A 25560-nucleotide genomic window follows, 5' to 3' on the forward strand; every position below is an offset into this window, starting at 1 on the left:
TACAAAGCCGCTATCCAGCATTTCTATATATGACTCAGAAGTTTAAAAATGCAGGTTGTCATAATTTAAGTTACGGCTATAGTTTTTTCTTGTCTCACAATTGAATACGTTTTCTTGTTTTGTCTTACTTACTTACTTACTTAAGGTGGCGCTACAGTCCGGGGCGGACCTGGGCCTCAACCAACAAGCGTCTCCAGCCAGCTCGGTCCCTAGCTAGCTGTCTCCAGTTTCGCACGCCAAGTTGGTTGAGGTCCTCTCCCACCTGGGTGCGCCACCTGAGTCGCGGTCTTCCTCTACTGCGCCGTCCCTCGGGATTGGATTCGAAGACCTTCCGGGCTGGAGCGTTGATGTCCATTCGCTCTACATGACCTAGCCATCTAAGCCGTTGGACTTTAATTCTGCTAACTAGGTCAGTGCCGCTGTACAGCCCGTACAGTTCGTCGTTATATCTTCTCCTCCATTCTCCATCTATGCGTACGGGACCAAAAATCGCCCGAAGAATTTTTCTCTCGAAGCATCCTAAGACGCTCTCATCTTTCTTTGACAGGGTCCAGGCCTCAGCGCCATAAATGAGAACCGGGATGATGAGTGTCTTATAGATGGTGATTTTACATGCTCGAGAGAGGACTTTACTTCTCAATTGCCTTCTAAGTCCAAAGAAGCAGCGATTTGCAAGAGTTATTCTTCGTTTGATTTCAGCGCTGGTGTCGTTGTCTGCATTAATAGCGGTGCCTAGGTAGACAAAGTCCTTAACTACCTCAAAGTTATAGCTGTCCATGGTGACGTTTTGTCCAAGGCGTCGTCGTTCAGTGTCCTTTTTTGATGACAGCATATACTTGGTCTTGCCCTCATTGACCACTAAACCCATCTTCTTCGCTTCCTTCGCAATGCTCAAAAACGCTCCACTGACATCACGCTTTGATCTTCCAATTATGTCAATATCATCTGCGTATCCGAGTAATTGGATGGATCTTTGGAAGATTGTGCCTCTAGTGTTTACGGTTGAGTTTTGCACAATTCTTTCCAGAACGATGTTGAAGAAGTCGCATGACAGTGCATCGCCTTGTCTAAAACCTTTTTTGACATCAAATGCATCGGTAAGATCTTTTCCGACCTTGTTTTGTCTACAACCTTAATTTATAACATCTTAAAGATTCCATCGAACGATGTACCTTCTGTGGAGAATATACATTAGGAGTTTGTTTCTTAAGTCCAAAACCTTAATTTAGCTTCTAAGTTAATTTCAGGGGCCTTAAGCTAATCCCTGGTTTTTCCGGAGTTTCAAAACATGTTGTACCGGTCTGGTTTCGGTATATCCTGCAATTCCTTCTTCGCTTTGGTTTTTCTTTTGTTAATTAAAAATTGTGTACGAAGCGTTCTTTCAAGTTTAGGAAAAAGCTTAAAAGACCAAAAGAACTTAGTCAGGGAAATACGGTGGTTGCGGAATGATATTGATTGACCTTTTGTCGCTATGACCAATATCTAGGAGTATTATCAACTGAGCGTTTTTGGCGCTAATCGAGATTTCACTTTTCTGGTGCCCAAATGGCATTCAAATTGTTTTTCATCGATCCTTTCAATATTCCAACAAGAGCAGTAAGACTTTCGAGTGCCAATCGACGAATTTGGAAAATTCATTCTTCGATTCATTTGATGTGTAGTTTATGTTAATAACACTTTTGAACTTTATCCGGCAGTGAAGGCTTTCTTCAAAATTTTGACAGCACAAATCTAACTCCACATGCAATGTTTTATGAAACTATGTAGTTTAATAGTGTCAGACATTCAAAAAGTAGAAATGTTTACTTTAAGCCTCGAACGAGTTTTATCACGAGATTATCAATTCTGTCGATTCGAGCCCCTTTGTATAGGACCTCGTTGGAAAAGTAATGCACATAAGAATATTCGGCTGTTCGATATAAGGCGGTATAGCATCGTAAGCACCGGGGTACTTCACTACATTTTTGCTCGCTAATGGCTGCCCGTGAAGATCGACGATGACCATCTTGCACGAAGCCTTCGTGGCCCTAGCCAACGGAGTCCGGAACAGAATTGTCTTCGACTTCTGAACATTTATTTTCAGTTTTCGAAATCACGCTGCAAGAGAATTCTAATAACCTCAACCTTTCGGGCCTTTCTGTACCCAATTCGATCGTCGACGTACGCAATTGCTTTTGTAAGACTACCTATCAGATCGCTGGTGTAAATGCTGAAAAGAATTCGCAAATTCACGACCTTCTGTTATAGACCATTTTGAATTAAGAATGTTGTGGTAGAAGTTACATTGCCACTTTTGAAAACAAACTTTCTATCGTTAAGCATATCATGTAGTATATACAACATTGGCTTGCTTATGCCAAGCCTGCTCACCATACGGTGTAAAAGGCCTTTTTCAAGTCAACCAGAACAGCACCTGTACAGTACATTGTTGTTTTGATTTATTCCATTGTATATCAGAAGCGAGTTTAGACGCAGCATGAATTGTGTCATGACCCGCCTTAAACCCGAATTGTTTATCCGGAATTATTTTGTTGTCCGCAGCCCACTTAGTCAGAGCCCTTTTGATGATCTTTTCGAAAACTTTGCTGATGCTCGGAAGAGAACTTATCGACCGAAGATTTGACGGGTTGGAGTTGTCCTTTCCCTTTTTCGGGAGAGGATGAAAAACAGCGGTCTTCCAATGCACTGGATAATATGAATTATTGAAGAGTGTGGTGTAAATGTCAATTGCCTCCATCGGTAAATGTCTAAGTACAACGTTGAATAAACCACCGACACCTTCTGACTTTTCGTTTTTTATTGAATTGAAGATAAGCTGAAGCTCAACCTTCGTCACTAACAATAGACTTGGCCATTATAGCATTTGCCAAAGAATCGTCATTGAACCGCATGAAACCGCGGTTCTCAAATCACCATTGTGTCGTATCATTTCGAAGGTAAAAGTGATTAAGTAGGGCTCTGTTTTCCAGGTCGTGGTTATTGCGAATGCAAACATTCACCTCTTACACTTGCTGGAAAGCAGCTCCCACAGTCCAACGCACTAACCACCATGACACGGGTACTATTTTTAACAAATATTATGTCATTTTTCGAACCCTTAGAATAAAAGTGACCTAAATGAAAATAACTTTGACTCAATACTGATTTGGTCTCTTTCACATAAGATGCATAGGAAAATAGTGCGAACTAATTTTAACTTAATAAAATTAACAATTTTTTAAAGTTGCCATTTCTTTACGAAATGTGTTTCGAAAACTAAACACTGTCACTATTTTTTTTCGTTGCAGAATATTGTTTCATGATCTTAAAAATTAAAGTCATTAAACTTAGCTAATCACTTATCAGAAAACTCAAATTAAACATTGCGTAGTAAAGAACTTTCTATTGAACTCATAAAAAACTCTCCAGGTAAAGAAAGAGCTCGTAAAAGAACAGTTTGGCAATACGAGAAAGCCAACTGGGACGGTCTCAATACATATTTTATTATCTTTAACTGGTCACTATGCTTCCTCGATAGTGACGTTGACGCCAGTGCTGATATGATCACAAGTTTGATTCTCCTGAGAATGAGAACTTTTATCCCAAATAGGTTTAAAAGCATCAGGCCTAAAGAAAACGCATGTAAAGAGGTTATTAGGGTCAAGAACGTATGTTTCCATTGTTTTAAAGCCAATCCAATGGATAAGAACCGAAATAAGTTCAAGCAAACCAGGAAAGCCTGAAACACCCATATTTGAAGGACCAAATTTGTACATGACAAAAAATAACAACAAAAAAATAATGCAATGTCCCAAAGGCAGTAAAAATGTTTGGTCATTTGTAAAAAATATAAGAAATTCTTTCTCTTCCTCGGTTCCTACACTCGTTGTCAATGACACTTTATATGTTAGCTCTTTAGACAAAGCTAATCTCTTTGTTAGGCAGTTTGCCACTAATTCAAGGCTGCCAGTGAGTGTTATGACTCCGCCTGTACTTGAGCGAGTTAGTTATTCTATGGGACCAATCTTTTTTCGCACTAGTACTGTGGTAAGAGTTCTTAATGAACTCAACATTCATAAATTCGCTGGTCCGGATGGTATCCCCGCTATTGTTCTGATGAGGTGTTCTTCAACGCTGGCAAAACCACTGCTTAGCTTTTTTATCTGTCTCACTTCTCAGGTCTCATTCCGAGCGAATGGAAAACCGCATTTGTTCAGCATGTTCCCAAAAAAGGCGAATCTTCCTCATCCTCTAATTACCGTCCGATTGCACTTACGTCCCTTATTTCCAAGGTCATAAAAACGCCGATTAATTATCAGCTCGAAAAATATTTCGAAGATCGAGTACAGTACTGTTTTCGTATCAAAAGGTCAACTGGTGATCTCATGGTTCATCTCACCGAAAAGCAAATCTTTACATGGCTTTGGAGAAAGTAAGATTATTGCATAGGGTTTGGCATCAGGCTCTCTTCTCGAAAATGCGTGCTTTCGATCTTCGTGAATCAACCCTTCATTGGATCAGTAATTACTTTTCGAATCGTTAATACAATGCTGGTGTGCCCCAGGGTTCTATTCTTTCTCCAACACTCTTTCTCATTTTTATTTCCTGTTGCAACATCTAATCCAATACAATATGATAAGCTCATTAAATTCCGGCCTAAACAGCATTGCAATGGGAAATTAAAAACTGCGTTCCTAGTGCTCACACTGTGTCTACATAATAAGGATAGTATTATCCCCTTGAGTGTGCGCTTATTATAAAAAGATATATGGCCATATTCATACTTCTTTGATAAGTTCTAATTTTGTCTTTGCTAAACTAAGCTCCATGTTAAAGGATAGCCTAAAATCTAAAAAAAAAACATGGCTTAATCTATGTATAAGATGCTTGTGACTCTATACATTGCTACTGAATGGATCTTTACCACAATAAATAAATATTTCGTTACAACAACTTACATGAAATTACTCAACTAACACTTCAAGGACTTGTAAGGACTTCAACGGCTTCAAGGACGTAGGCTCTCCAACTAACGCATTCTATTTGTTCCCTTCTACAAGCCGTTTTTTCATAAGTTTAAGTGGAATTGTACTAGAATTATGAATATACCTTAAACCTGTTCCTAACTAAACAGAGCTGCTAAATTTTGTATGAATAACAGCTTAATCTAACCTTCATGTTAAATTTAGATACCATCCAGTTCAAATAGACCCGTTTTTAAAATATGACTATGAACATGCCCCATAATGTTTAAATAAACAATGTTTTTCAATGTCTCTTGTTCCTTTATAGCTTCCTACTTCTCCCATTTAAAAACTTCTTACTTTTTAACTCTATAGTAAAACCAAAATTCAATTGATTTCCTAAGCAAAGGATTTAGTTGAACTCAAAGTATTCATTTTTTCTAAAAGTCCATCAACTTTTTGAAAGTGATAGAAAATCTCATTTGGCAACATTATTTTCCAAAAGCTTTACCATCCTTGCTATATAAAGCAATTGCAAAGACCACTTTCTTGAAAGTTATTGCCCCTGAAAACTTTCAATGAGCCCACATTTGTTTTCCCTTTATGTACTTTGCTATCGGTTGCATTTCAGCTGATGTCTTTGACAGGTGTGGGTTTGGGGGCTAGAACTTTAAAAAAAAATTCGAACTTTTTGAGCTAATCGAACTGTCGTAGTAGAGACAGAGAGGGTTGTTTCAGTTCAGTCTAAACGCTCTCATTTGTCTCTCATTCTCTGTATCGCTCTCTGCTCCAACTCTCCCTCCTAGTAATTGCTCTCTTTTTAGCCCAAATCAACTTTTTCCCTCCATAAACACGCAGAATTCTTGCGTTTCTTCATAGCTTTTTTGGCTTTTTCCCAGTTTGATTTTACCTACGAAGTTGTTCGGATTAATCTAACGGATGTCGAATTCTGAAAGCGGTTAGCAAAATTCTAAAAAAAAAAAACAAGAAAAAGTTAACAGCCTTATACAAAAATAATTGTCTAAAACAAAAGGAAGTAAGAACAGGATACACGCCGCCGTTCCCAAAACAAAAATAGTTCCATCCTGTGTTTTGTGTGCATTTGTGGGCCTCCTGTCCATAATTCGTGCCAAACTAGGCCAACTTAATCGTTAAATAAAAATTCAAAAAAAGGATACAAGAAAAATAAGGATAAATGTAGCCTAGCCGATTATTATCCGCTATACTTTCTTTTTACTCCTCTGTTCGAGAGCTCTATATAGTTTATGTGATAGTGTGTGTTAGTTGTGTCGGTATCAACATTGTAAATTGTTATGTGTTTGTATTTTGTCAATTAGTAGAAAAGGTGTGCTTAATATCAACAAAGCAGAGCAGTGAAAGGAGCAAACAAAAAAAAAGGATATACCTAACCTAGGCAAAATAAAATAAAATAAAAATAAAAATAAAATAGAAAAAAAAGAAAAACAAGGACTAAAATTGTGAAAATATTATATTTGTATATTTGAATGCTTGAATAATCGGAAAAGTTATTGGATTGGCTTTCTGTTTTGTGTGTGAGTGTACAGTTTATATTCATTTACAAATACCTATAAAGAGAGAGTCCTTTGTTTGAACAAGGATATACTACCCATATATAAATGTACGACGTGAATAAAGAAAAAAATCCAAGTAAAGCGCGATAGGATTACAGTGAAATTTGTATTGTGAAATATATTTAAACAAAAAAACACGTAAACGAGGAAATATAAAAACAGGATACAGCTACATAAAGCCACTTAAGATATCATCAGTTAAGAGAGAGAGTAAGTTTGTCTTTTTTATTTTTGTTGTCAATTTCATAAATTGATACCTTTTGATCGTCTTCTTATGTCCTTAAAATTATAGAGAATGCAATTTTCCTCATTTGAGGTTCCTTTAAACCGAAAGTGGTGTTGGATGAGGGGGAGGGTGGGGTTGAGGGTGAAACGTCTTCCCAGGGACCTGTTGCAAGAGAGCTAGCGGTTCTTGTTTTCATTCATATTCCAAATTAAAAATGTATCTTCATGTACTCGTATGTAGGAAGGTGTATGCGCGTAAGGATACCTGCATGTTAATATGCTTGTTTTTACATCTGTTTTAAATTGTGGACCATTCATGTTTGAAAAGTCGCTGGAATTTTTTTAAATGTTTTTGAGTACCAACATTTAACATATATTTATTTACCTTCATCAATATTTCGTTTTTAAGCTTTGAAATTAAGGTTTTGGTTAACAAAAACAATTTTTACAAGTATTAAAAATTTATTTAATTTCTAATAGTTTTTGAAAAAATTGTAGACCAATGCTTGTATCGTAAATAAATGAGTATTGAAATCTTTCTTAAAAAAGTCACAAGTAGACACATTTTACATCAAATTATTAGCAGAATATCGACCAACTTTTCTTGCAGGATTTGTTCCTTGACATAAATAGAAAGTTATTATTGCCATGTTTCGCAGTATTTTATTTAAGAAAGAATTGATAGTCTTAGGTAGGAACCTATTTTGGTAATAATCCGACGGTAGGCATACGAAAAGATGGAGATGAAAAACCACCTGATGCATACTTTGAAGACTATTTTGTTGACAAATCGTACTTCAGTATTTAAATGTTAGCTTCTTGGTGATTCAAAAATGTCTCTAAATACTTGATTTAATTAAAAGGAATCAAGAAAGCTGAACAAAATTCAAATATCAAGGCATTTTAGAAAAGCTTAAAAATATACAAAAACAAACACTTAAAAAGAAGTTTAAAAAGTTATTACCAGTTTAATTTTTAAATCACGTATCTACAGAATTCAATGTTTGAAACATACCCAAAAAACTTATGATGTTTCAGAAATTATATCAGATGAATTTCAGGCCTTTTTTTACATTTCTGTTTTGAAACATTTTTGATAATCAAAGTTTAGGTCATCTTTTGTTTAACCGATTTCAAAAGTTTAAAGTTTTTCAGATTTTAAAAGGTTCACACTGAAGCGATAGTAGATAGATAGTTTATAGGAAATATCTTAAATTCGAATAACCTAATATTTGCGTTCATTTGCTTTCAATTTAATTGTCCCCTTATTTAAATATGATATTGAATGTATCACTTTCGAATAATGAAAAGGTTTATTTTTCTAAAAATAAGCCCGAAAAAAAAGAAAAACTATTCTGCGGACAAATTGAATATAAATTCCTTAGTTTTGTCAAAAAAAGATGACGAAAGGCTAACAGAAAGAAATTCTTTACTTTTCAGTAAGTCCTTTGTAAATTTTGTCCGACTGGTACGCCACGCACCGCCTTCCGTCGGCAAGGAACAAACTGCTAAAAATGGATAGATTTAGATTCCAGAGACCAAAAATGTCAAAAATGTTTGACAATTACATCGATTACAATTATTAGTTCCAATGAAAAGTTAAAAAGTTTTGACAAAAAAGTATGTTTCGATATGCCTGATTTCGTATTTAGAAATAAAAGTTGTTCTAAAAAAAGGTTTCATTGAAAAAACTTAAGTTACAATTAAAATATATCAAATAATTGGATAATAATCGTAAATGTTTCTAAATATTTTTGTCGGTGCAAATAAAAATTAAACTAATAATTTCCTGTGTGTCGATTTTTCGAAAAGTTTAACAAAACTGTAGTAACAACATTTTGGCTGAAATAAACAAAAGGTTGAAGTCAATGTCTTTTTTGGAAACCATTTTCTATCAATTTTTTGGTGTTTTTTGTAAGTTTTTGTGTTTTGTAATAAAAGTTGTCGATTGGATTATTCTAAAAAAATCACTAAAATATCAATTTCCCTTTTAGTTTCCGGTTTTTTTTTTTTTGCCGAAACCCAATTTTACCGATTTACCATCGAGAAATGTTGTACGACTTTTTTAACAAAAAATACCCATGGAAATTTTCGAATATTAACTAAGTTTGAAAAAAATTTGCATAGAAGGAAATAATTTTGAAGTTAATTTATTCTCGTACATCAGTTTTTACCAATTTTTGAGTTGTATTCTTATTTTTAATAAAAAAAAAACTGACACATCGAAATTAATTTTAATCTAAAATTTTTAAATGTTGCCAAGATATTGAAGTAGCAGATATTATAAGTAAAATTTTTGTGTAAGAAACTGTGACTTCGACTTAAAAAAAAATTACCATAAATTCGTTAATAAAATCAGTTTTTTTGATTTGTATAAAAAAACGTTGTTGTTTTTTTTTTTTGAAATTTTATACCAATTTTGCATCACGTCTTAATGTACAATATAGAATTAAATTGAACTCACCTGTAAGTAGTTCGAAAAACATTTGGCGTAAACTAGCTTGGATTAACCGTTCCATTTTAAAAAAATCCTTTCTGCATCTTTTGATGTATTTTCAGTCAATATTTTCACTAGTACTTGTGATATAGAGTTCGAAAGAAAGTATCTTAGACCTTGAAACGAAGAAAAATGATAACATTTTATATTCAAAAAGATTTAAAAATATTAGAATTCAACGGAATAAAACAATTTTTTCCTTTTTTTTTAAATTGCTGTTTTTTTTTGAAGTGGATATAAATCTGAACGGTCTTGTGGTAGGTTCTTTGAAAAAACGACATCTACCTAAAAGCCATGGATTTAATTATTAGTAACATTATAATGTTGAAAAATGTCAAAATGGGCAATGTGACCAATCGTATCGATAACAATGACTTCTAGTTAACATAACTTTTATTTTAACTTAAGTAAAGGGTGATTTCTTAGCTATTATCTTTTTGGTAACACTGATTTAAACAGCTGACGCACGTTTCGTGTTTTGTTTCACTGTTAAACATCTTCAGTTTGGTCTTTAATTTAACCATGAATCGTCTTACAAACGAACAAGGTTTGCAAATTATTGAATTTTATTATCAAAATTCGTGCTCTGTTAAGAAAGTCCACCGCGCTTTCTACTGAAAAAGTGTGTTCAGCGACGAAGCTACTTTTTGGCTCAATGAGTACGTAAATAAGCACAGTTGTTGATTTTGGAGGGAATATCAGCCAGAAGCATTGTAAGAGCTACCAATGCATCCAGAAAAAGTCAAAGTTTGGTGAGGTTCAGGGGCTGGTGGCATCATTGGACCGTATTTCTTCAAAGTTGATGCAAATCGTAACATATCTGTGAATGATGAGTGCTACCGTGAGATAATATCCAACTTTTTTTTGCCAAAAATACAAGAGCTTGTCTTGCATGACATATGGCTTCAACAACACGTTGCTACATACGATACAGCACGCGCAACACTTGACTTATTGAGAGGCGAGTTCGGTGAACATTTTATTTCGCGTTTGGGAACGGTCAATTGGCAGCTTAGATCGTGCGATCTAAAGCCTTTAGACTATTTTTTGTGGGGTTATGTGAAAGCTCGCGTCTATACAGACAAGCCCGCTTCAATTGATGCATTGAAAGACAACATTAAAGATACCGGCCGAAATGTTGGAAAGAGTATGCCAAAATTAGACTAAGCGAATTTATAATTGGAGATAAGGTTAATCTCCAAACATTAAATTATATGGGCCGTACTATCGATTCAAATAAAGATTTCATTAATTTTTCTGAATTGTATTAGTTTTTTTTTTTTGAAAAACTTTCTTATAGCTTCACCCTATGTAAGCTATAGAAAACGGGGCTAAATGTACTCGACCAAGTGTTTAAATGATGACAGTAGTCTTTTAGAAGTATCGCCAATTCAAATGATTAGTTAAAAGGTTATACTAAGCCAACAGTGTTAATCAGTAAAGTTTAGAAACATTTAGTTTACAGTTTTTTTTGTTTAATATTATTGAGATGATTGATTTAAATAATAGTAAATTTATTTTATAATACAAAATTGGGCCGCAATGAATTATAGTCTTATAAATTTAATAAACAAGCTATTAAAATATATTGGACTTGAAGTAAAATAAATCTTAGTAAAATAAGTCCACATTTCAACAATTTGCCTTAGTTCAATTTGCAAAGTGTACTAAAGCCAAATTCCAACAGTTGGTCTTCTTAAACTTTAGAAAAGGTGAATAGTCCCAATTGGTTTTGTTTCACTTTCAACAGTGTGGTTTACCATGGATACAAAGCAATTTTGCATACGTCCAACCTCGCACCTACCCTGAATCCTTTGGTGTGCCCAACCAGAGGAGTTGCTTCAGGTTTCTTACCATACAAATAAAATTGGCTTAATTCTCAAACTAATGTGCCCTTATTTCAGTTTATCAAAGTAATATACGACCTGCTGAAAATTTACTTTGTTTTACTTTAGTATTGAGCTTTTAAAAGTTGGCCTTATTTCACTTGGCTTTTTTGTACGGCACAATTCAAACATCATGGTTTTCGTGAGTTCCTTAAATTATATTATTTCTTACTTAATACTGAGTCAAATACATACATGCAATTGCCTTTAGGTTGTGATGCATTTGTTTATAAAGAAAAGAACTATTACTTAAACAAAAATACGTCGTTTAAATTTTAAGAAGTTTATTGGAGATAAATCAGATACCTTTTCCATAAATACTCCCACATGGTCACATGTTTTTCAAGCTAACGACATCTTATTTATTTTTGAAAAGTAATTTAATGACTTGAGTTAATTTGTGAAGATTACTGTTAGTAATTGTTTTGTTTTTTTATTGAACCGTAAAATGTACTCAATAGCTTCGCAGTCAATATTTTAATCGATAAAGCTATAATTTTAAGTTGATAATATTATTATTTTCGTTGCTGATAAAACCATAAAACAAAAATAGACGAAAGTCGTAAGATCAATTTTGTGTGTGTTTTGAAAAGTGTTTGTCTCGCTGATTTCCCATAATGTTAGTTAGTTTTATATTTGTTTGGGGAAATCTTGAATCTTTTGAATTTATGACATACTTTAAAACCAATTATGAATGAATTGTATTCCTAATTAAACGACAGCTAGTTTTGATTTACATTCATTTGAAACGGAGACTAAAAAGAATATTAAAACAAAGTGAAAAATAACCTTCATTTATAACTTATGAACTTGTCCCATCTACGATTCTGTTTTCAAAAGTTAAAAAAAGTTTAAAAAAGTATTTCTTGTGTCATTTCTTGATAAATAGTTTTATGGCTTTTTAAATATATGTTGGCCAGTTTCCGAAAACAAAATTTTCTGTGAAGTAAAATTGTATATGAACAAAACCCGTTGTATTCTTTTGAGTTCTGAATATTTTGAAAATTTTAAAAATTGCTAAGAGAATTGTTTAAAAAATAGACGATTTAGTAGGGCTTATTGAATGCATAAAAATGGAAAAAATATTGTTTGGTTTAAATTTCTTGTTCCTGCTCCAAATTGGTTTCCTTTATTTTTTTTAAAAAGTTTAAATTCTGAAAAGTGCTCAATAACACTGAACTAACTTTAAATTTGAACAGTACTTCAAATACACACCATAAATACATAACAAAAATAGAAACTGCAAACCAATTTTCAAAATCGTAAAAGGAAGTGTACACTTTTAAGAAAATATTAGACATTTTGTTTGTTATTTGTTCTTGTCTTTAATCACCTCATTTGACTTTTTGAAATGAATTCGTGGTGGTTTTCCAAATCTATAATACCTGTTTTCGATATTCAGTTACATATTTCATTAAATTTTCGAAAAATCTTCATAAGTTGTTTGATTTTACTTGTTTTTGAAAATAATCTTGAAGAAACGCTGAAAAATGTCTGCTTAAACTGTTTTCAGCAGAAAATTGAAAGAATTTTTATTTTTTTCTAACAAGCCCGAATATCATATCAAGTTTTTGAAATATATTAAAAAAAATTAAAATAGTATTGAAAATACATTTTTTTTCATTTTTAGCAGATAGTTGAAATAGATATCATCACTAAAAATAAACTCCAAAATGTATTTTTCGAAACGATGAAAATATTAAACTCAAGGTTTTTTTTAAAACGTTATATCGGTTTGAAAAAAGAATCACAACTATCATTTTCAAAAACTTAGTATGATATTAAAATGATTTAAACTGTATTTAGAAGAAAAACATCTGTACTTTCCAACGTCATCATACAATTTATTATTCGAACATGTGTTGAGTTTTAATTTAGACTTGAGGACTCCTATTTTGGCTGTGAAATATTTAAAGGTGAAATTGGAATTCAGTACACCTTAATCTTTTAAAAAAGTATTGACCAGCGTTATTATTAGATCTAACGTTTTGTTTTATTTTCAAATTTCAATCCAGTTTGGCTTTTTTTTCACCTTGTGTAAGTGTTATAAGACCAAGTACTGAAAATTGGCTTTCCACAACATTGGAATACTGCTTATCCTTGAGAGTTGGCCTATTTTACTTGGATTTATTTCACCGTTTTAAGCGACCATTATACCTAACAACAATTTTAAAAAAGGATGGTTTCAAATATCGTATGAACTAAACAGTTCATAACATCATGATGTTAATAAAAACTTCTATATTTAAAAAAGTTATTCAAAATTAGATTTCATTGATTAGTTTGGTAAAAATGTATTTTTTAAATTGATTACCTTAAAAACCACCATTCAAAATCAAAACCCATTTTCTCAAACAATGATATTCAATTTCATACAAATATAAAGTCATTGTGATAAACGGCAGATAATAAAACCAACTTTCAGCTGTTCACAAAAACCAGACAAACATTTAGATTTCAAAAGTCCAAAAATATTTAAAAATAAAAATTTGTATCTCATTGTTTTGCATTGATTGCCAAGGCTATCGACACCTGTCAAACTCAGCTCTCATTTGAATTTTCATTATACTAGTTTAATTTTTGCCATTTTCAATATCGTTTATCAATTAAATAACCCGTTATAACCATTCAAAATTATTTCAAAACGAACGTAGTAATTTCCGCGATTTATATCTATGCATGCAATGCGTAAAATTGTCAAAAAATGGGATTAAAGTGGAACAGTTACTGATTTCGTAATTTGATTTCCCGGCGGCGCACACTCCGGCAGAACTACTCTATTCATGGCAATAAATCAGCCCACATACTCGTATCTAGAAAACTGTACATTTTTGGAAATGTTTATAAAATCAATCTATTGATATTTCTAAGCTCAACATTGACCACGCTTTTTGTAAGAAACATTGATCAATTAATATACCGACCTTTTTTATTGTATTAAGATTCAGTCTTGTCAAATTGGTCATAAATACGCTTACTACGATTATATCCTTTTTCCTCATGTCTTCTTAAAAATACAATAGGTACATATAAGTTTTTTTTAGTAAAAACCGATTTGAAAAAAAATGTCAATACATTTAAAAAACACAGCAAATTGGCAGATGTTGCTCCTTTCTTATAGAAGTTTCCTCATGGTTGTGATTATAGGATCAGAACATAGTAAAAAAGAATTCAAAATGTCTCGGTTAGTATTTTCTCTGCTTGATTTCCGACAGTGATGTTCTTTATAATTTTTTAAGCCCTTGTTTCTTGACACTTGGGCTTCTTCAGTCAGTTGAAAAATTGGGAAAGGAACATCGGCTATTAATACTGGTCCATGTATTAAATATTTGTCAATGTCAGCATTTTGAAAGAAACATCTGGCCGTATGCCATCATCAGAGCTCCCGAATCCGGCTTTGGTTTGTCTATTATTAATCCACACCGATCTTTTAAATCTTTTTGTATGCTATTTTTATTTCCGCAACAGCAATCTTGTCATCTTATAAAGATAGAAGAATAAGTTGCCTCAGTACCATGAATATTTTGTTTGTAAAAGCTGTGTCCCGAACTCCCATCAAATTCTCAATAAGAGTACGGAGGAAATAAATTGGACAGTAAGCTCTGATCTTCCATTTCAAGTTGTAAGAAGATTAATAACTTCTAGCAGTGCCTGAAGTGCAACCTCTACTTAAGTTTCGCTAACTTTGAGGCACTCAAGGAGTAGATATATTTTTTTTTGTTGCAATTTGTAAAACTGAATAGGGTGTCCCACGGGAACCGGATCAAAAACAAATGAATTTAACTCCAAAAGTTATAGTCTTAAATTTTTTAAATTAATATCAGAAGGTAGGGAATTAAATTCCATTTCAAGTTTTAAAAATAACGTCGGACAAATGGTGCCCATCTTGTTCGTAACGGGTGGCAAGTCGGTCCAAGATGTTTCGGTGGACGCGCTCCAGTAGGTCTTGTTTAATTGACCGATGATACATTTTCTTGACATTGCACACCACCCAGTTACTTTAGGGCTACGCAGTGGTCGTTCATGGAGGCGTTCAGGGTTCTCAGGGGCTTAATAGTGGCAGTTCTGTCGATTAACAGAACCATTGAGATGGAAGTGCGCCTCATCGCTCATGAGCAGCAACATATCGTCATTCACTTCAAACAACGAGAACATCTCCAATGCGAATGAAGAACGATGTGCGTAATCAGTAGGTTGCAACTTCTGAACTATTGCCAACTTGTACGCATGAAACTTGAAATTATGCTTGATAATTCGACTTACTGAAGACGATGAAATATGCTGTGATTGAGCTCGCTCGCGCACGGAACGGCCAGGGCTCTGGAGAACAGCTACCCTCACTCGGTCAACGTTTTGTTCAGTTGCAGCTGTCCGTACGGGGCCAGGTTGTTTCTTTTTCATTACACTGCCCGTACTCCGAAAAGAAGCTACCTATCTCATAATTGTGTTTCTTGAAGGAACAGTTCCGTGACCTCGCTCGACCGCGCCAGTGAAGAAAAAGGGCCCTCACTTTTCGTTCGGTTCCCGTGGGAATTCCTGTATATGCACAACATTTTTCCGGTGGACCCGACATAGTTGCGCGTCAACTGCAACCCCTAAAGCTTCTTGGCCTGATATTCTAGAACTGTATATTTCGAAGGACTCCCTATATGGCTTTATGTATGTTTTTGCTCGGTCAGGGGTAGTTTTTGTTATCTCCTTTAATCCTTCAGAAGCATTAACCTGTCCCACTGCTCTCAAGATTATTTGAGTATCAATACTCAACCAATACGGGTTTTATTCTGCTTGTTCGTTCACTATTTTCGTCAAATGAAATATTTGGTCGACCACGCTAAAGCCTTTCTTCAGGGCAACAAAGAAAAGAAACAGATGTCTCAAGCCACGAATCGTTTTTTTTTGAAAAATGATTTGAATTTTCGAAAAGCCTTTTTCAAACGTGACTTGTACTCAGATTTAAAGTAAGGAAGTGTTTTCGTTAAACCTATATTATCGAAGTTTCGTCTTCGCCATTCTGCCCTATTGAACGCCGTTTGCAACAAAAGACCGTGTTCACCCGAAAAATCTCCGTACTCTAGACGCATCCAAAACTCCCAAGTTGTGTCAGAAAAATCGCATTCTTGGGATAATATTGATTTTTAAACTTAAAAAATGAATGACCCGGTGCTATTAACTACCTTTCATACTTATTTTTATCTTTCAAACAAAATTAGGCTGGGGAAATTTTCTTTTTACCTCAAATTTGTGTCACTTAATTGTTTTATCACTTCGTCATATTTTACCAACAATATAATAACAATTATTTATTAATTTATTTATTATTCATAAAATCAATCTATAAAATTCATATGCATATGTACAACAATCTAAATATAGATTTTTAATTTCAAAAGAATTTAATTAATTTTTTATTAAGTTTATTCAAAATGATTAACGACCTCATAATAATTATGTGTGCATATATTTTATGTTATGTTAGACAAAATGTTACATTATGGTTTAGTTCTATGATGGATTATTAAGGCTTAAAAGGAATTTAGTAAATCGAAATTGGTTGTTAGTTAAATACCATCAAAAACTATTTATATATAGTGCGCTTATACTCGTCCTCATAAATTATATATACGAAAGTATATGTGATTTCCCTCATCACGCAATGATTAGTTAATTATTATGCTCAAATCATTTTATCGCATTTTTTGCCTATTAACTCCTACTACGTTATTTTATTTGAATTATGATTGAAATACATATAGTTATTAAAAATTATTATATCGTAAATCAAAAGTATTAAAAAGAATTAGATATGGATTTTAAATTTAATTCATGTCGATAATGAAGTGCATGTAAAATAAAATAATTTATGAGATGAATTCGAGTTTTTTTGTATTGTTTTGTTTTATAAATTATGATTGTTTAATCTTCTATTTTTTAATGAATAGATGTATAATTTTTAAAAATATATACAAATGAGAAGTAAAACATTAAAACTGTTATTAAGTATTATAGAAAACAATTAACAAGTATAAATAATATTTATCTGCAAATAGTCATTTACATTTTGTATTTGTATTTGTATTCACTTACTTCAAAAATCGCTTTCAAGGTAGGACATGAGTCTTATAAAGTGTTGCAAGCCTTTGCATTATTTTCAGAATTAGAATGAAAATTATATATCTAAGACTTACATTAACATATTTATACAAGGAAAAGGAAATTAATAATCAATTATTTGCCAAATAGTTGAAAATAAAAAATTTAAATATACTTATGCTTCTTAGTCTTCTCATAGCGATGGGCAGAGAGTTCCAAAGGCAATATGAATACAAAATTGACGCTCAGTATTTAGAAAATTGTATCGGCTTACCGTTGTTGTGTTTACAAAAGATTTTACGTCCATACAGCACAATTGGTATTAGAAGGTCCTTAGCAAGTAGCTGTTTAGTTTTTATCGGGATGAAATTTCGAGTGACTTGAAGAAGGCGGAGATTTCCAATTGCTTTATTAAGGTGTTCATCCCGAGTGAGAGTGCGATTGAATACTACTCCCAGGTTTCTAGCAGTGCTAATATATTCAATGGTTTTGTCGTCAAGTTTCAAAGGGTTTAAACCCTATAGATTAAAGTTTTTTGTGGTAGATGGGGAGGGATGTTGATCTGACAGGGTTAAGGCGGAGATCGTTCTTTTTTTTTACATCTGTGAAATGCAGAGCAGATCCTCGTTCATTAAAGCTAAGGCATCATTTTTAGCCCCAAAAGGTCGACTTTCAGGTGCTGCACATTATCAGCATAAAGAGGAATTAAACAATGTTTAGCAACTTGTGGTAACTCATTTATGTAAAGTGAGAAGAGGATTGGTCTAACGATAGATCCCTGTGGAACACCACTCAAAACATTGAGAAATATGGGCGAGTATCCATTGGCCAACACGTTCCGCCTAGATACGAAAGAACAAGCTTACAGCACTCTAAAGAAAACCCAAAGTTAATTCGCAGCTTTCTACAAAGACTTGAGTGGTTAACAGTATCAAAAGCCTCTGTGTTAGCAATGTAACATGATCACTGTCCATAGCCATTCTCATTTCATGAGTTACAAAAAGTAAGGTGGATTTGCAGCTGCGCTTAGGTCGAAAACCAGAGTGATAGGTACTTAACTGGTTGTTGATTGTAAGATATTTCTGGGTCTGCCCCAGAATTTTTTTTTTAAACACCTTCGAAAGAAACGGAAGAATGGCAATCGACCGAAATTCTGTAGCAGTACCTGTTTGCTTTTTGGGTGCGAAACTAATCTTAACCTTTTTCCATTCTAAAGGAAACTCGAAGTAGTCAATATGATGTTAAGTATGTTGGTATTATAGCGCAGTATATATGGAAGGAGTAGTCTCAAGAACTGAGGGTGCATTTGGTCCAGGCCAGTAGCATTAGATTTAATCGATATTATTGCCTCTACAATGTCTTCCTCATATATTCTTATAAAACTCAGAGAGCTGTTAATAGCAGTTGGTAACTTCCCAGTAATGGAATAAACGGGTAAAGCAACGTTTAAGGGCATGGACTTTAACTTGTCAATACCAATTTCACGCAGGTTTTTCCATATTTTTTTACCAGAGGTTCAAGAATCATGTTTGTTTTCATAATAAAGTCTTTTTGCCGTTCTGGTCATTACGACAACTTGACTACGCAGTCTACAATACAATTTGTATAATTGCTCCAGTTTGTAACGTCTCCATTGACTAAAGAAGGCATCTCGTCGTAAAATCAGAGCAGAGATGCCGCTATTCAGTTAAGGTGGAGCGTTATAGGAACTTGACTCTCAAAAAGCTGATTGAACGTTATGCCGTAAAAATCTGACTTGATCATTTACATTTTTCATATGGTACAGTGAGTTCTATTCTACGCAGTTATTTACAAAAATGTAATTGTGGAAGAGATCCCGCATTCATAATTAATCATTCTTCATTTATTATTCATCATTCAGCATTCATCATTCATCAATCTTTATTAATTATTCATCATTCATACTTCTGATCATCTGGGCAAATTGGTTGTTACTTTTTTTTCTTTAAGTGTTCAACCAAAAAACCAAGTTTAAAGTTTGGTTATACAGGGAGTCTGGCTTCAAATTTATATTTTCCAAATTAAATGAAAAATCTATTTGATATATTGTTTTATTTGAAATATTAAACAACAGACTAATAATGCGGATTTTAATTTTTTTAACATTATGTCATCCAAATGTCTTCCTTCGAGTTTCACGTACTTTTCAAAACGAAGCAAAAAATGTTTGTGTAAAACAAATTCATTTTTTTTGAGTTCTTGAACGATTTGAATTTTTAATGGATGGAACTTGAAATCCTTTTTTTTAATTTCATAAATAATCCCTCTTGGAAGTCCCATTGAGGCTGCTCTTTTCCGTATCGAAAGTCGTCGATTTTCATGTTAACTCTCGTTTTCGTTAGTCCTTGAAGATTGACTAGGTCAGGGCGACCGTTAATATCTTTTTTCGTCACCCATAACTTAACAACCGTCAAAGATATTCAATTAAAAAAAAATCCAATTGGAACCTTTTTTCATAAGCACGGATTGACTAGGTCAGGGCGACCGTTAATATCTTTTTTCGTCACCCATAACTTAACAACCGTCAAAGATATTCAATTAAAAAAAAATCCAATTGGAACCTTTTTTCATAAGCACGGAAATCTACAAAAAGAAAAAAAACTCTAAAAGAAATTGTTTTCGACTCAAGTATTTTAAGAACAAAGAAAGGTATTGACTTCAAACATTTTTTTTCTCACACAAAATGGTGTTAAACTTTTGAACAAATCGACGAATCGCAAGTTATCTGTATAGGTCGCATCCCAGCCTCATTTTATTTTTAATACGCAGTCGTGCCTTAAGTTCTGTCACAAGCATACAACTCCATGCGATATATAATATTAACTATTCGTTGTTGTTTTATTTATTTGGTCATAATATTAGTTTTATTAAAAAAATTACCGACCTCAGCTTTAATGCCAGAACTTAAACGTTGTGGTCATCGATCTATGTTACAACGCTCTGTTTCTTTTGATATTTTTGACACTGCTTGCGTTACCTCTATTTTAAGTGTTAATTAAAATGCCCGTAAGAAGTCTTTCAGGCAAGGTCTCCAATTTTGACCTTAAAAATAATCTTAATCATATGGACTTCCCGAGAGCTTATCTTAAGCTTCTTTAAAACCAACTAGCTATATTAGCCCTAAGGCGATATTTTTGTTTGTCTTACCAGAAATTTTTAGCAGAATATTTCTATTTCCATTAAAACAAAAATAATTGTTTAACAATTTATCAAACCCTCTACAACTTCCCTTCCCTATAGTACAACTTGTCAACTGCATTCACATTTGTTCTTTTGGAGTGAGACTCTCAATCAAACCATATTAAAAGAGTGGGGATGGTTAAATTTGACCACTAGAACACTTAAAAGAAGTGCCTCATAAGTTATATCGTTTTCTTTGTTTCAAACTTTTTTAACTTCAAAAATATTTTCATTCGAAGAAAAAAATATTCCATTCCCATTTCTTGCGTGATCACAGTAAAAGCCCGTTTAGGCTAATCATATTCTCTTGAAGATATGGGAAACTAAAGAAGAACCCAATTTCAGAACAATTGCAGTTCCCAGTGTTTTTTTTTTTTTTAAATAGACAATTTCGTTCAACTCATTCCTTACCTATGTTAGGCAATTATTGTGATTCTTTTTTTTTAGCGCATCACATTATGGTAACAGAAACAAAGTATAAATATTTAAAAAAAAGTATAACCATTTTCCATCAAATTAATGATTTGAGCAATAAGTTCTGTAAGTTCTGTAAAAGAATTTGTAGCACGACTACGTAATAATCCATTATTAAGTGTTTTGGAAATATAATATTTAATTCACGTTTACAAAACCGTCACTTTTCTTGAGATTTTCGAGACGTAGAATCAATCAAGTAATATTTTTAGTTGAACTTAGGATTTCTCCGACGTTGCAAGAAATTTTTCAACTCTTCTGATCTGGCTGTAATTTACAAAGCCTTCATAAGTCCAAAACTTGAATATAACTCGCATATTTGGGCAGGTGCCCCTTAAACAAGCTTACGTAATTTGTACAGGATCAAAAAAGAGCTTTGAAAATGATAGGCAATAGAACTTTAACCGAAACAATTACGTCACTTGAATACCGCCGCAATGTTTCATGCCTTTCGTTGTTCTACCGATATTTGTATAGACAGTGTTCTGTCGAATTAGCCAGTTGAATTCCCACCTTTAAATAATTCAGCCGTAATACTCGTATTTCTAGGAATGCACATCAGTTTGACATTGAGCTCAATTTCGGACGTACTGTCAAGTAAAGAGATTCTTTTTTTACCGCACATCGAGAATGTGGGATGCTTTAACCAGCTCTGTTTTTCCCTATCATTTTGATATTAAAAACTTAAAGACCAATGTGCATCGGTATCTCCTCTTTAATCCTTCCCTATCTTCCTAAAGCTCGCACTGTGTTTGAATTTTAAACAGGTAAAGGGTATCCATAACCCCTTGAGTGCCTGTTTATTATTAAAAAAAAACTTCATTTTTTGTAAAAACACTTTAAACACCATAACACTTTTGCATGAAAATATGTAAGTTTGAAGTCAATTTTAAACACCATAACACTTTTGCATGAAAATATGTAAGTTTGAAGTCAATCTTAAATTCATCTCAAGAGTCAAAAAAACTGTACAATAAATTATAACTAAACATTTTGCCACATATAGTATACAATAATTTTGAAAGCATTATAATAATATTCGAGTTGACAAATATTTTTTGATTGATTCGTAAAAAATGTAAGTTCATTCAAACTACCGGATGGTTTTTTTAGACATTTGGTTTTCAATCTGCAGTTGGTCTTTTTGACAGCTGTCACTTGATTAATGCTCAGTTTAGTGTACCATTTCATAATGAATAGACTTAAGCTGAAACAATTATTCGAAACTTAATCGAAAGTAAACTTAATAGTTTCTTAAGCGTTTCCTACTTTAAACAAAAGAGAATTCTGACTTCAATATTATAAATTGCACCTTCAAAATATTTGTTAAAGCTTCTTGAGCTTTCAAAAGAATCTGGATGTCCTTCGTGAATCCTAAATCACAGACTTTGTTATTTCCCTTAAATGATCCCTTTTAAATAGGATGTAACTAATAAATGACTTTTAATGTTTATTGGAAAAGCCTCTTTACATTCAAGGCGTTTAGTAATAAATTAAAAATTCTATCGTTGCCTATTATACAACAACAAAGAAAAATACTCTTATTTTTCTAATAAATTAACTTTTTAATGAGCCCCATTAAATTCTCTTTCACGAGTCTAAGTATCCTTGAATTTATGATAAAGCTTTTAGTAGCCAGCCACCGACCGACCGCATACATTATCAAAATATTTTTGTTGTTGTTTCTTATTCTAGGTAGCATAAAAAATACAAAATTTAAACAAGCAAACCATAAAAAATCATAAACCCTATCAAACGCCAACCACAAGCGTTGAATGGTCTTTGGCGCCTTGAATCTAATCAATATATATGTATGTTTTTGTTTTTGGGTTACATAGCGCAAGGTGAAAGCCCGCAATGAAAATTTAAATTTTTTTTCTATGTTGCTCATTTATATAATTATTGTTTATTTATTTATTCGTTGGTTCCAAGACATTATTAATCACCAAACGAAAAAATAAAGGACGTCTATCAACCAAATTGCTGGTGCGTGCATCACCAATCTATTAAGCTTTTGGTCACAACCAGAATAGAGAAATTACAAATTCAAACCATCCTCAACATCGAACTTAGCCTAATTAGCCGTGTAATTGATTGAAGAATTTTCATTTCCTTTTTCTGGTAGGTTTTTATTTCCACTTTTTTTTAACGTGAGAACGTGGTTTTTGAAAGGACATTTACAGAATTTGTAAAACATCGAAATTGATGGTAATTTAGAAATTAAAAAAAAGTCTTTGAATTGTTGAACTTATCAATCAATTTAAGTTCCAATGTTCCGTTGATGAATGTATTTAACATTCATCGTTTTGTTTTCGTATCCTGAAATAAAAAAAACTTTGCTATAAGCTTGAAGTGTTCATTGCGTCTCAAAGTCGTTTATGCTTTTGGTTGACATAGGGTGAAAAATATTTTTTTTTTTTCAGATCTATCCATGTAAGAACTAATTGACTAAGTCAAAGATCTTGTCAGCTCACACGTCAATGATAATTTTGATGCCAGTGAAACAATTTTTAGGTTGATTGTTGGCTATAATAATGCTTTTTGATGTGTTTATAACTAAATTTAAAGTTCTGAAAGCCTTCAAAACTCTGATAGTTATAATACGGGAATAAATAAGAAGAAAAAGAAGAGAAATTTCACTTCTGAACTTGGAATCACAATTCAAATAAGAAGCTATCACAAATTTATAAATTTGAAATTCAAAGTTGACAGTTGTCATTTCTTGAATTTGTATTGAGGAAATTGATTACCTTTTGATAACCATTTTTATTGGTTCTTTGAAATGGATAACATTAAAACAATACTCATAAGTTTTACATTCAGAGATAGGCCTTTCCAATAGTTCCTTGGTTCTATATTAATGTTGATGATATTGATTGATTGAACACGAATATTTTTAAGGACGATTAAAGTTTGTTTATTTACTTTTTAAGAGGAGGATAAAACAATGAACAATGGAAAATGATATTAGAATGGTTGCAGCATCCTGCAATAATTCGTGTGTGTTGCACGGAGAGATATCTTGTTGAAAATAAACTTTGTCGTCCATATCAATAATTTTCAATTACTGCCACAAATAATCATTAACATCCATCCATAAACCATAACAGTTGCCACAGCCTCATTTTAATACTTGAAGAGCGTCTTTTTATTTCATCACTTTAAGGATTAAGACCTGTATTTCTATGCAAATCACTGTGTTTTGTGGTTTAAGGAATTCCTAACTTCCAAAATTGGCGTCGAATCGACAAACCGGGCTTTGTTAATACCACGGGCTACATCATCAATATTTTGAAGTGTTATTAAGCGGCGCACGAGGTTTTGATTTTTTCAAAACTATTTTGTCCCAAAAGCCCTTTAAGCCTTTAGTCTTTAGAACTGTGACTGCAATTTTCAATTTTTAGCAATAAAGTAGTTTCTACTTGTGAATATTTTTATTGACTGCTCTGCTATATCACTTGTTGATTGATTTCGTCAAAAATGTTGCTGCTCTGTTAAACATTTTGACGTAAAAGTCTTTATGTAAAATTGAATAATGTTAATAATTTAGGTCTGCCTCAAATGTATTGAAACATTGAGACTTTCACTCAAATTTTTAAAAAGTCCCTTCTGTATCTTTCGATGTTACGATTAAAGTAAAGGGTGATTTTTTAGCTATCATCTTTTTGGCAACACTGGTTTAAAGCACGTTTCGTGTTTTGTTTCACCGTCAAACTTCTTCAGTTTGATCTATAATTTAAGCATGAATCGTCTTACAAACGAACAACGGTTGCAAATTATTGAATTTTATTATCAAAATGTGTGCTCTGTTAAGAAAGTTCATCGCGCGAATTAAGTTAACAACGAAAGTTTTTTTTAAAAAAAATAAACAACTTTATTTGTCGACGTCCAAAAATCAAATGCACAAGATTTTTAATTCATAACCTTCACAATGAGAACAAACTATAGATACATATTTATTATTTGGTGTGAGAACGGAAATGCAGAAGGCTTCTCACACCTGAATTTAAATGGTTTTAGTTTACAAATTCAAAATAAAGCAACTATGTGCTGACAATCAAATTTAAATGAAATATAATATTATTTATAATGAACATTAAGTAAAGGTTATGATTACATTGATATTGTATATATATATATTTATGAAGATTCATAACTCCTCCCGCCTAAGTATGAAGTGACGGCCATGATAATGTAACATTATCGTTCGGAGCTTCTTGGTCCATTGCTTCCTCTTCAGGATTATTGTTTCTATGACGTTTAAGGTATAGTATGGTTGCAGTTAAGATAAAGATGATGATGATGTAAATCAAAAACTCTGGTCGGTGGTCTGGCATATCTTTGGTCAAAGTGATAACTTCGGTGTTGGTTATTTTGGTTGCTTCCAATGTACTGCTATTAAATTTGTCTAAATGAAGAGAGTTATTAATTTTTATAAAAATTGATGGAATAATTTTAATTTGATCCCAAAACATAGTTAATTTGTTTTTATAGATAATATTGTTAATTTTTATTTCACATTCTTCATAATGTAAAAGCAGGGTTCCGGAGATAAATTTGTCATCGATTCCACATGTTGAAGTCATCTTCGTGGTCGGGGAATTAATTAATAGTATGAATCCTTCTTCTGGTTGGGTGATACTACTGTTGAT

General features: G+C 32.8%; 1 protein-coding gene across 4 annotated transcripts in view; it reads left to right on the forward strand.

Moving 5' to 3' along the window:
- The first annotated feature begins 5480 nt into the window (after positions 1-5480).
- Positions 5481-25560, forward strand: part of LOC129950583 (high affinity cGMP-specific 3',5'-cyclic phosphodiesterase 9A) — a 267471-nt gene continuing 247391 nt past the window's right edge. The window contains exon 1 of one of the 4 annotated variants that reach the window (XM_056062534.1): positions 5481-6745. The gene's annotated coding sequence lies outside the window, so the exon portion shown is untranslated. The remainder of the gene's footprint in view (positions 6746-25560) is intronic. The other 3 variants (XM_056062531.1, XM_056062516.1, XM_056062524.1) reach the window with 3 other exon arrangements.

The sequence above is a fragment of the Eupeodes corollae genome, chromosome 1 (assembly GCF_945859685.1).
Source record: "Eupeodes corollae chromosome 1, idEupCoro1.1, whole genome shotgun sequence".
In the NCBI taxonomy this organism is placed as follows: domain Eukaryota; kingdom Metazoa; phylum Arthropoda; class Insecta; order Diptera; family Syrphidae; genus Eupeodes; species Eupeodes corollae.